Here is a 10313-nt window from a genome sequence, read left to right as displayed (position 1 = left end):
GAGAGGCAAGGTAAAGACAGTTTGAATACTGTGCTAGCTTTTAATAATCAATATTTGATTCATATAGTCTTAGCAATTGGGATTCATATAGACTCCTTTCAGGTGGGATTTAACCTTAACTACCTGATATGGAAGGCTATGATATAAATAATAAATATTTTGGTAGAAATATAGCTATTAAAAATGTAAGTTATATGCAGTCAACAAATGTTTGATCTCTGGCACTGATATGGTACCCTGAGGACTAACAGGAGTGATCTCTTACTACAGAAGACTCATAAGGAAGAGGAGGAGGAAGAGGCACAGGAGGAGGTTGAGGAGGGAGAGGTGGGGGAAGAGGACTCAAGCTCAAGAAAAGGGAAGGAGAAGGAGGAAGAAGAGAAGGATTGGGAGGAGGAGGACGAGGAGGAGAACAGGAGGAGAAGACAAGTATATGTGAACAGTGTTAAAGAGGACATTTTTTTCTTGCTTGGCATCCATAGGCAAAGCAAAATATTCAAGTTCATCCAAAACCAGCATGCATTTCAAATTTGTTCCACGTAATATTCTTTGACTAGAAACTATTGTATAAAATAAATTTGTAAGTGTGCCTTTGCTTGAAACAATAATGTTGAAATATAACTTTACATAGAATGTTTATTGAATAGACTTAAGGGGGGAATGTCATTGCACTGGGAAAAAAAAGGAGTCATTGTATAAAATGTGGTATAAGTTTTCAAGAACTGTTATGGCAAACAATATACATTTAAAGAGCAAAAATGATATGTAAAGTTAGACTGTACACAGGCCAAAACAAAAATTTTTTTTAACTGAACAGAGGAGGTGGAGTTGGCTCTTTCTCCCTCTCCTCCCAGTTGCCTACTAGGCCACCCTTTCTAAACTTTTAGACAACTTATCAGTTTGATATAATTTCCTCAATTCCCATCATCTACTATGGGAACTTCCCTGTTCACTGATTTTTGAACATCTTAAGAATTTTCAGGCCTTCAAGCAATTATGTTCCTCCCTTTCTTCTGAATGCCTTCACTTTTCTCCTCAAAGTTTAAGAAAACCCCACTCATTTTACACTTCCCAGGATATATGTCACTATCCTGAAACCCCACCTATAACAAAAATAAATACTTTGTCATATATGTTCTCATAACATATGATTATATTTCCATTCCAGTACTGATCACATTTCCTTATAATTAGTTATTTATATCACTAATCCCTTTGTAAGTTCTTCAGAGAAAAGAATTCTGCCTTGTTTGTTTTTGTATGCCCTGTGTCTAGCATAGGGTCTTGTTCATCTAAAAAAAAAAAAAAGATTAGCAGTAAATACGTGTTAAATTCTTGGTAAATAGAACAAACAGAAAAGAGTTTTAATACTTGGTAATTTTAGTGGAAAAAGGGAAAAGAAGGTTCAGGACAGGTGGTGCTGAAGTTCATGTGTTACAAAAGCTCTCTACTTAAACACATCATAAGAGTAAATACTGTAGCACTATAGCACTGTCCTCCAGTTGTTCATCGATTTGCTCAAGTGGGCATCAGTAATGTCTCACAACAAATTGCGAGACTTGTTGTTACTGTTTTTTTGGCATACGTGGGTAGCTTGCCACGCTTTTCTGGGTAGCTTGCCCCGCTCTCTGAGAGGGGCAGATGATTCGAAACCCTGCAGGCTATGTCTGCCATGTCAAAGTCAAATGCTTACCTGCTGTGCTATCACTCCAGCCCAAGAGTAAATAGGAAAGAGAAAAAAAATAGAAGATAGTTATGTGCCCAAAAGATATTAAAACACAAGTGAAATAAGAGATGTCTATGTGATAATAGCTGAAGGCACAGATCCTTAGCAAGCACATATAGTTTTAGACCTGCTTTGTATTGTGAGTATACAATCTCTGCACAACGAAAGTGACAAAAGCCTAAAATATTGCCTTAGAGCTATGAGACTGTAAATTTGGTCTCACCAAGCCAGCACACTTAGGAAAACCTCTCCCCGCCTTGGACCCTGCCCTCCAAAAAGTTTTTAATGTTTTCAGTATGAGGCCCTTTGGGCTGGAGTGATAGCACAGTGGGTAAGGCATTTGCTATGCAAGCAGCCAACCTGAGTTCGATTCCTCCACACCTCTTGGAGAGCCCGGTAAGCTACAGAGAGTATCTCGTCCGCACGGCAAAGCCTGGCAAGCTACCGGTGACGTATTCTATATGCCAAACACAGTAACAATTGTCACAATGGAGACGTTACTGGGCCCGCTTGAGCAAATTGATGAACAACGGGAGGACAGTGACAGTGACATGGGGCCTTAGGGAGAACTCAGGGAATGACCAAGGGCTCATGCCTTGCAAGTGTAGGAACTTGGGTTCAATCCCGGATTTCTATCCCAGACACCCCTTGGCCTCCCCATCCTAACACCACTGTGTGCTGCCGTGGACGGTCCTGAGCACTGTTTGGGACTCCCAAATCTACACTTTGTAATTCGACTATTTCATGTCTGTATATATGACCTAGAAATTCATGAAAAGAGCTTTCTTCAGGCTTCTCGGTATAGATTGAGTTGAGAGGATTTTGGTCAAATCCTCTGTTAGAGAAATGCCTGCATATAATAAGAACTAACTTGTGGGTAGTAATCATTGTGGCAGCTTTTGGTTTTGTTACAACAAACAAACAAAACAAAACCAAAAAAAAAAAAACACCACTAATTTAAGAGGTCCACAATGAAGTCTCCTAGGGCTGAAGAAACAGTACAGCTAGTAGGGAGCCTGCACATGGGTGACCAAGGCTCGACGATTCCCGGCACCCCATAAGGTCGCCAAGCCCCATCAGGAGTAATCCCTGGGCACTGAGTCAGGGGTGAGTCCTGAACACTTTAAGTGGCTCCCAAACAAACAAATGAATAAATGGAGTCGCTTATGGTAAGCACATTACTAAAGTCAACCCTAAACTGCTGCCCCAGAAGGAAATCTTAAACCATTCCCTCAGTAACTGTAGCCCAGGGATACTTAATTAAGCTCACATGTGATGGCAGCCCAAGTGGGGGGGGGGGGGGGGGGGGAGGGCAGGCAACCCTAAAATACCTGCAAAAACCAAAAGAGTATCATTTCCTGTTCCCACTCCCTTGGAACTCCTTTTCCATCTGCTTAGCTTAACTCAACTTGAACTTGAATGTCCTCAAAAGAACTCACATTTTTAAATACACTTCAGTTCCTCTTTCACACGTTGTTCTGCCCTCAAGCTGAGGGAACTGAAGGAAGCGCCTGAGGCTGCAGGCTCAGCCAAGTCTCTCTCCAGGAAGGTCCCTGTGGCTCCAGATCTGGACCTTGGAGGCGAGGAGGGCGCCTCACCCATCTCTGCTCCAGCGCCTCCCTGATCCGCCAGGCCCCTGCTTTGCTTCCTGTGGAATCAGCCCAGGAACCTGCCCCAAATCCAAAACGAATGTGTCCTAAACATGGGGCATTGCTGCTGAGTCCAGAGAAGCGGCCCACCTTTGAAACCGGACCCTGCGAGTCCAATTTAGGAGACAGGACCCTTTGGAGGCGGCTCTGGGTCCAATTTAGATACCGGACCTGGTTCGTGGATGGACTGGGTCGGCTTACTTGAACCAGCCTATGTAAGCCCGCCTTTGGGTTGCCTCGTGTTATGTGTAGATTTTGAGAATTGAATGTGTAGATTAAATTCATCCCAAATCATCTTGAATTACGGAAGCAAGGTGAGATAGATTTTAAAAAGAAGAGAAAAGAAAAGAAAAAGAAAAGCAGGTGGGGGAAGGATGTTCTGGCTCGTTTCTGGCACAGGGAACCAGGTGCCCAGAATGAGACTCATGAGGACTCATTGCTTGCTCCAGGCCCTGCAGAGAGCATCTGAAAATTTCAACAGAAGCTGGCATAAGTGAGAGTTTATTTTTAAGAACTTTTTCTCTTCCCATCCCACTCCCTTTATTTAAGGGCTGGATAGTACAGTGGGTAAGGCACTTGCCCTGTATGCAGTGGACCTGGGTTCAATTCGAGGCATCCTTTATGATCCAGGCCCTCGGGGATCCTCAGTGCAGAGCGAATTGCCATGAGCAGCACTGGGTGTGGGACAGAAACCGTGGTGTGTGGGAGGGGTGGGAACCTTTTCTATTAAAGTTTTAAAAATTAAAGAACCGTGATTTAAAAAGTTAGAGTAATGGGGCTGGACTCATAGTACAGCAGGTACAGTACACTTGCCTTGTACTCCGCCAACCTGGGTTCAATACTCAGCATCCCATATGGTCCCCCAACCATTGCCAGGAGTGAGTCCTGAATGCAGACCCAGGTGTAACCCCTGAGCATCACCAGGTGTGGTCCCAAAACAAAAAAAAAAGTTACAATTGAACAGATTGAACACAACTGAAAACATGAGATCGAAGCGGCAACCACTGAAACTTTGTTACATGCCTGTCAAGTTGACAGCCAGGGGTGGAGTGGAGTTTGGGATGGGGAGTGAATCTGGAAACATTGGTGGAGAGAAGTCAACAGTGGTGGAGGGCTATGTGTTGAATTATTGTATACCTAAAATGCAACTCAGTAACTTTGTAAATCATGGCTCTTTAATAATAATTTTTTAAGTTATAGTTGAGTTTTAGAGATAGTGTTACAGCACTAGTCCCACCGCTAGTGTCAACTCCCCCCCCCACACCCCCCCCACACACATACACCAGTGTTCCCAAATTTCCACTTACCCCACCACTATCACCCACTCCCAGAGCCTGCCATCTTGACAGTCCCATTTTAAAGTTTGGTGTTGTAGTTTGATCCTATGTTTTCAGTGTTGTTGATTCTGTGCTTTGAATATATAGCTATACCACACCCCCACAGTACCAGGATAATTGAGGCCCCTGAACCCTATTCTCTGGTTACTTCCCTTTCTCACCTCCTTCCACCCCCCAATTTTTTTTGTTCTCTGTCCTTCTCCCTATACTCTGGGGTCAAGGGTAACTTAGGTATCCACAATTTCAAAAATTGCATTCCCTACTCCAATTATTCTATATACCACAGATAAATGATATCATTCTGTGTTTTCTCTTCTTCTGTCTTATTTGTTCAACATCTCTTACAGTTCCATTCAGACTACAGAAAACTATTATTTCATAATTCCTTGCAGATCCATAGTTTTCCATTGTGTGTATAGACCACATCTTCGTAATCTACTCATCTGTCATTGAACACCTAGGTTGATGCCATGTCTTAGTGATTTACTAAGTGCTGCCATAAATAATGATGTACATTTTTTTTATTTTGGGGCAAGATACTCAAAAGTGGGATTGCTGGATCGTATAGCTCAATTTTAAGCTTACTGAGAACTCTCCATACTGTTTTTCACAGGGGTTGAACCAGACAACACTCCCACCAGTAGTGGATAAGAGTTCCTTTCTCACCATAACCCTGTCATCCCTGCCAGCACAGATTATTCCCACTATTTTTCATATGTACTATTCTCATTGGTGTGAGATGATATATCTCACTGCTGTCTTGATTTGGATTTTCTTAATGATAAGTGATGATGAGCATTTTTTATCAATTGGCCTTTTGAATCCTTTAAGCTTCAATTCCTGATTGTAAGGTGATTAAATTTCATTTTGTCTTCCTCCTACTTATCTTTCTTTTTTATCTTAAGAATTTATAATGAACTGATCTTCAAACTGTGACTTGTGAATTTGCTTTTTAAGGTATCTGCTCCTTGCCAATTTTGTGTCTCTCAGGACCCTGATTGCCGCTTTTGTGCTTTTGTTTGCTGAGACTTGAATTGGCTTTCTGCCTCACTTGGGATATGCATAGTTTTGTATATGCAGGCAGATCAATTATTGTCTGGGGAATCCCCAAAATGCTGCCAGATATTTTCTCATTTGCTGCTAAATATAGTCAGACAGAAGTACATATTGCACAATATTTGGAGCTATGGTCCTGCCAGTTGTTGCCAGCTCTCAGAAGAATTGCCCAATTCTTTTAGATATTCTAGAAAGTGACTCTAAATCTTGGGAGATAGTCATATATTTTACAGACTCCTAATCAATTTCTCTTACATTCATTGATGACCAATTGTTTCACACCATTTATTAAACAGCTATCTTTTCTGTTATCTTTATTTATCTGTCAAAGTAATGGTTATCTTAGAATTTATTTATCACTGGCTCGACTCTTCACATGCTACCTGTCTGAGTGCAAGGTTCCGTCCCAAAGGAAAACCAGCAGGACTGTACTACTGTACAAGAAGGGAGACATCCATGACATTGGCAACTATCGCCCGATCTGCCTATTGTCTGTCATCTACAAGTTGTTCACTCAAGTCATCCTGAATAGGATTGGCAAAACACTAGATGAAGGAAAACCATGTGAGCAAGCCAAGTTCCGCAAAGGATTCAGCACCATCGACCATATCCACATGATAACCAAGCTCATTAAGGTTTCTCAGGAGTTCAAGATGTTGCTCTGCCTCACGTTCATTGATTAAAAGAAGGCCTTGGATTCTGTTGAGACGAAAGTGGTCATTGAAGCCCTAGCTAATCAGGGCATTCAAACTCAATACATCAGGATCCTCCATGAGCTGTATTATGGATTCACTACCAGGATCTCACCATTCTACAAAGAAGTAATCATTGATGTCAAGAGAGGGGTTCGGCAGGGTGATACCATTTCACCGATACTCTTCAGTGCCACCCTCGAGAACATCATGCGACGACTGGAATGGGAAGGAATGGGAGTGAAGATAGATGGTCAGCAACTACACCACTTCCGCTTTGCTGATGACATTGTTTTAATAACACCAAACATTGGCCAAGTGGCACAAATGCTGGCCGACTTCGACTGTGAGTGTGGAAAGGTAGGACTACAGTTGAATCTTATAAAGACAATGTTTATGAGAAACAGCCTTGTTCCTGATGCCCCATTCGCTCTTAATGGAACGACCATCTCTGAATGCAACAGCTATGTGTACCTAGGTCGAGAAGTCAACATGACAAATGACCTGGCACCCGAGCTGCGCAGGAGGAAGAGAGCGGCTCGGAATGCCTTCAGGAGCATCAAAGAAATAGCTAAGAGAACAATGAACCTCCGGCTCTGGCACATCTCTTTGATTCCGCTGTTCTTCATGCATTAACATATACCTCAGAGACCTGGCCCTATGCAAACAGGATGTGCATGCTATTCGGGTCTCCCAAAGACGAATTGAAAGAGCTATGCTTGGAATATCACGTTTCACTCAAATGAGAGAAAGAATCCTGAGTTCCGACATCCATCGATGATCAAGAATCAGGGACGCTGTCTCATTTGCCAAGGTGTCAAAAATCAGATGGGCTGGTCACGTAATGAGATTTAGAGACGACTGCTGGACTAGAGCTGTTACTGACTGGATTCCATGGGATGTCAAAAGACCATGTGGCCGCCCACCTACCAAATGGTCAAACTTCTTCATCAAGATCATGAATGATCGGTTTGAGGTTCTTTGTGTTCCTAGAGCGAGCGAACAGACGCCATTGGGCTATACTTGCACGTGACAGGGACAAATGGAGACATTATTGGAGCCCGCTCAAGCAAATCGATGATTAACGGGAAGTCACATGATCAAGTGATCTGTCAAAGATTAGTTGAATGCATGTCTATGTTTCTCTAAGCCTATAGCTGGACTTTCTGTTCTATTCTATACATATATAATATATGTATATTCATAATATATATTCTATATGTGCGTATATTATATTTTTGTATATGTATAATATAATTTATATGTATTATATAATATACATATGTCACTGTCATGGTCCTCCCGTTGTTCATCGATTTGCTCAAGCGAACCCAGTAATGTCTCCATCATGAGACTTGTTATTACTGTGTTTGGCATATCGAATATGTCACGGGTAGCTTGCCAGGCTCTGCCATGAGGGCAAAATACTCTCGGTAGCTTGCCAGGATCTCCGAGAGGGGTGAAGGAATTGAACTCAGGTCGGCCATGTTGGCCACTTGTAAGGCAAACGCCCTACCACTGTGCTATCAGTATGTGTCTATACTAGTTCTTTCTCCAATACTACATTGACTTGAGAACTCAAGTTTATAGTAAGTCTTGATGTTGCCGTGGGTGAGCTCTCCAACTTACTTATATCTTGAACTATGTTGTCTATTCTGGATATTTTGTCTTTCTATAAAAACTTTATAATCATTTTGTCAATATCTATAAATAGCTTTTGTGTATTTTGATTATTATCCTGTTGAATCTATAGATTAAGTTCGGAGAAATGGTCATCTTAGAAATTCTGTGTTAGTTCATGAACATGTAATTACATTTCTATTAATTTAGCTCTGTTGTAATTTCCTCTATCAGTGTTCTGAAGATTTATACACATAAATCTGTAAATATTCTAATAATATTTCTGTCACTGTCACTTGTTTATTGATTTGCTCAAGCAGGCACCAGTAACATCTCAAAACAAATTGTGAGACTTTTTGTTACTGTTTTTGGCATATTGAGTATGTCACGGGTTGCTTGCCAGGCTTTGCCGTGTGGGCAAGATACTCTCGGTAGCTTGCCAGGCTCTCCAAGAGGAGCAGAGGAATCGAACCCAGAGTGGCCACATGCAAGGCAGAGTCCTACTCACTGTGCTATCGCTCCAGCCCCTAATAATATTTATAATTAAAAATTAATTTCTTCTTTTTTTCAGTACAAATGAAATGATATTGTGGATTTTATTTCAAACTCCAACTGTTCTTTGCTAGACTATAGGAAAATAATTGACTTCTAAATTAGCCTTGAGTCCTACAGCCTCATTATTTTTGTTTATTCATTTTAGAACTTCTCTGATTTTAAAAATTATCTAGCCAAATGTGTCATCTGTGTACAAAGACAATTTTGTTATTCTTCCCTAACATGCCTACCATTTATTACTGTTGCTTTACTTCAGTACACTCACGATCACAATCATGATCACGGCCATCCTGTTATTCATCAATTGCCTCAAGCAGGCCCCAGTAACATCTCCTTCATCCTAGCCCTGAGATTTTTTAAAAAGTGCCAAATTCAAGGCTCTTTTAGAGTTAGGAGAATGAGACCCATCATTGTTACTGGTATTTGGCATATTCGGTACGCCACGGGGAGTTTGCCAGACTCTGCCATGTGGGCAGGTTACATTCAGTAGCCTGCCAGTTTGTCCAAAGTAAGAATGAGATAAGAAGATGTTGCGTGGCCGCGAATGTGGCCACGCGCTTCCGGGAGTTGGGTTTTATGGTCTCTGAGTCTTGGCTGTTGATGGGATTACATAGCGCCAGGGGGCCAGTTGGTGGGTGTGACCCCCGCCTACTGGAATTTGGAGGATCTGGGTGGAGGATGCTCAGCCCCGATCCAAGTAGGCTTGGAGATCTCAGCCCCGGGGCCCACGTGCCTTTGTTCCTCTGCCGGTACCTTCGTGTGTGCGGAGAGTGGTCTCAGCATGGTGGTGGCTGGTTCTGGAGGTCTTCGACTGCCAGAGCCCTAGTCGGGGCAGGGAGGAAAACTCAACCCGCTTCCCTCCAAGGGGCCCTGGCAAGGACAGCCAGGGCGGGGGCAGGAGACTCTGCTTGCTTCGGCAGCACATATACTAAAATTGGAATGATACAGAGAAGATTAGCATGGCCCATGCGCAAGGATGACACGCAAATTCAGTACATTATTGAAAAAAAAGTGTTGAAAGATGATGTCTTGCATTTCCCCCACTTTTCTCAAAGAGACAAAACAAGTTTATCACAAGTTAATGGCATGATATTAGGCTATATTAATTTTTGAAAAATCATTTGAGGTTTTCTGAATACTTAAGGCAGTTGAGCCCCAGGGCAACTCCCAGCTCTGTGATCAAGGTTTGCATCTGATGGTGCTCTGGTACCATGTGGTACTTGATTGAACTGGGGTCTTCCTGCCCAATTTTCGCACATTTTTTCAGTTTAGAAAATTTACCTCTGTTTTTATTTTGAGTTGTTTTTTTTAATTTAAGAGTTTTTTGTGATGATTGGGTATGGACTCTGTTAAGTGCATCTTTTGGATCAGTAATCATATGACATTTATTTTTTAACCAGTTGATATGATGGATTACATTAACCATATACTTCCTTTAATATTATGTCTTTTTTATTTTGTATTAGAGTAATGCTGGCCTCATACAATGAATTCTTGAGTAGTCTCAGTTCTTCCACTTTCTGGGAATGAATGTAGAGAAGTATTATCACTTTAATAAACTCTAATAAGCAGAATCAGGTCATTTTGTAAATGGATTCACTATTGATATTTACCTGTGAATCCATTTTCAAAATGACCTGATTCTGTTATTAAAGTTGTTCACTATTCGTTAATAGAC

At 41.7% G+C, this 10313-nt stretch overlaps 1 pseudogene; it reads left to right on the top strand.

Annotated features, from left to right (window-relative positions):
- Window positions 1–9543: 9543 nt before the first annotated feature.
- Window positions 9544–9637, top strand: LOC130033255 (uncharacterized; annotated as a pseudogene).
- Window positions 9638–10313: the final 676 nt, after the last annotated feature.

Source organism: Sorex fumeus, unplaced genomic scaffold, assembly GCF_029834395.1.
Source record: "Sorex fumeus unplaced genomic scaffold, SorFum_2.1 ptg000051l, whole genome shotgun sequence".
NCBI classification, from domain to species: domain Eukaryota; kingdom Metazoa; phylum Chordata; class Mammalia; order Eulipotyphla; family Soricidae; genus Sorex; species Sorex fumeus.
Note: the sequence above shows the minus strand (reverse complement) of the source record. Positions and strands in the feature narration are given on the sequence as shown.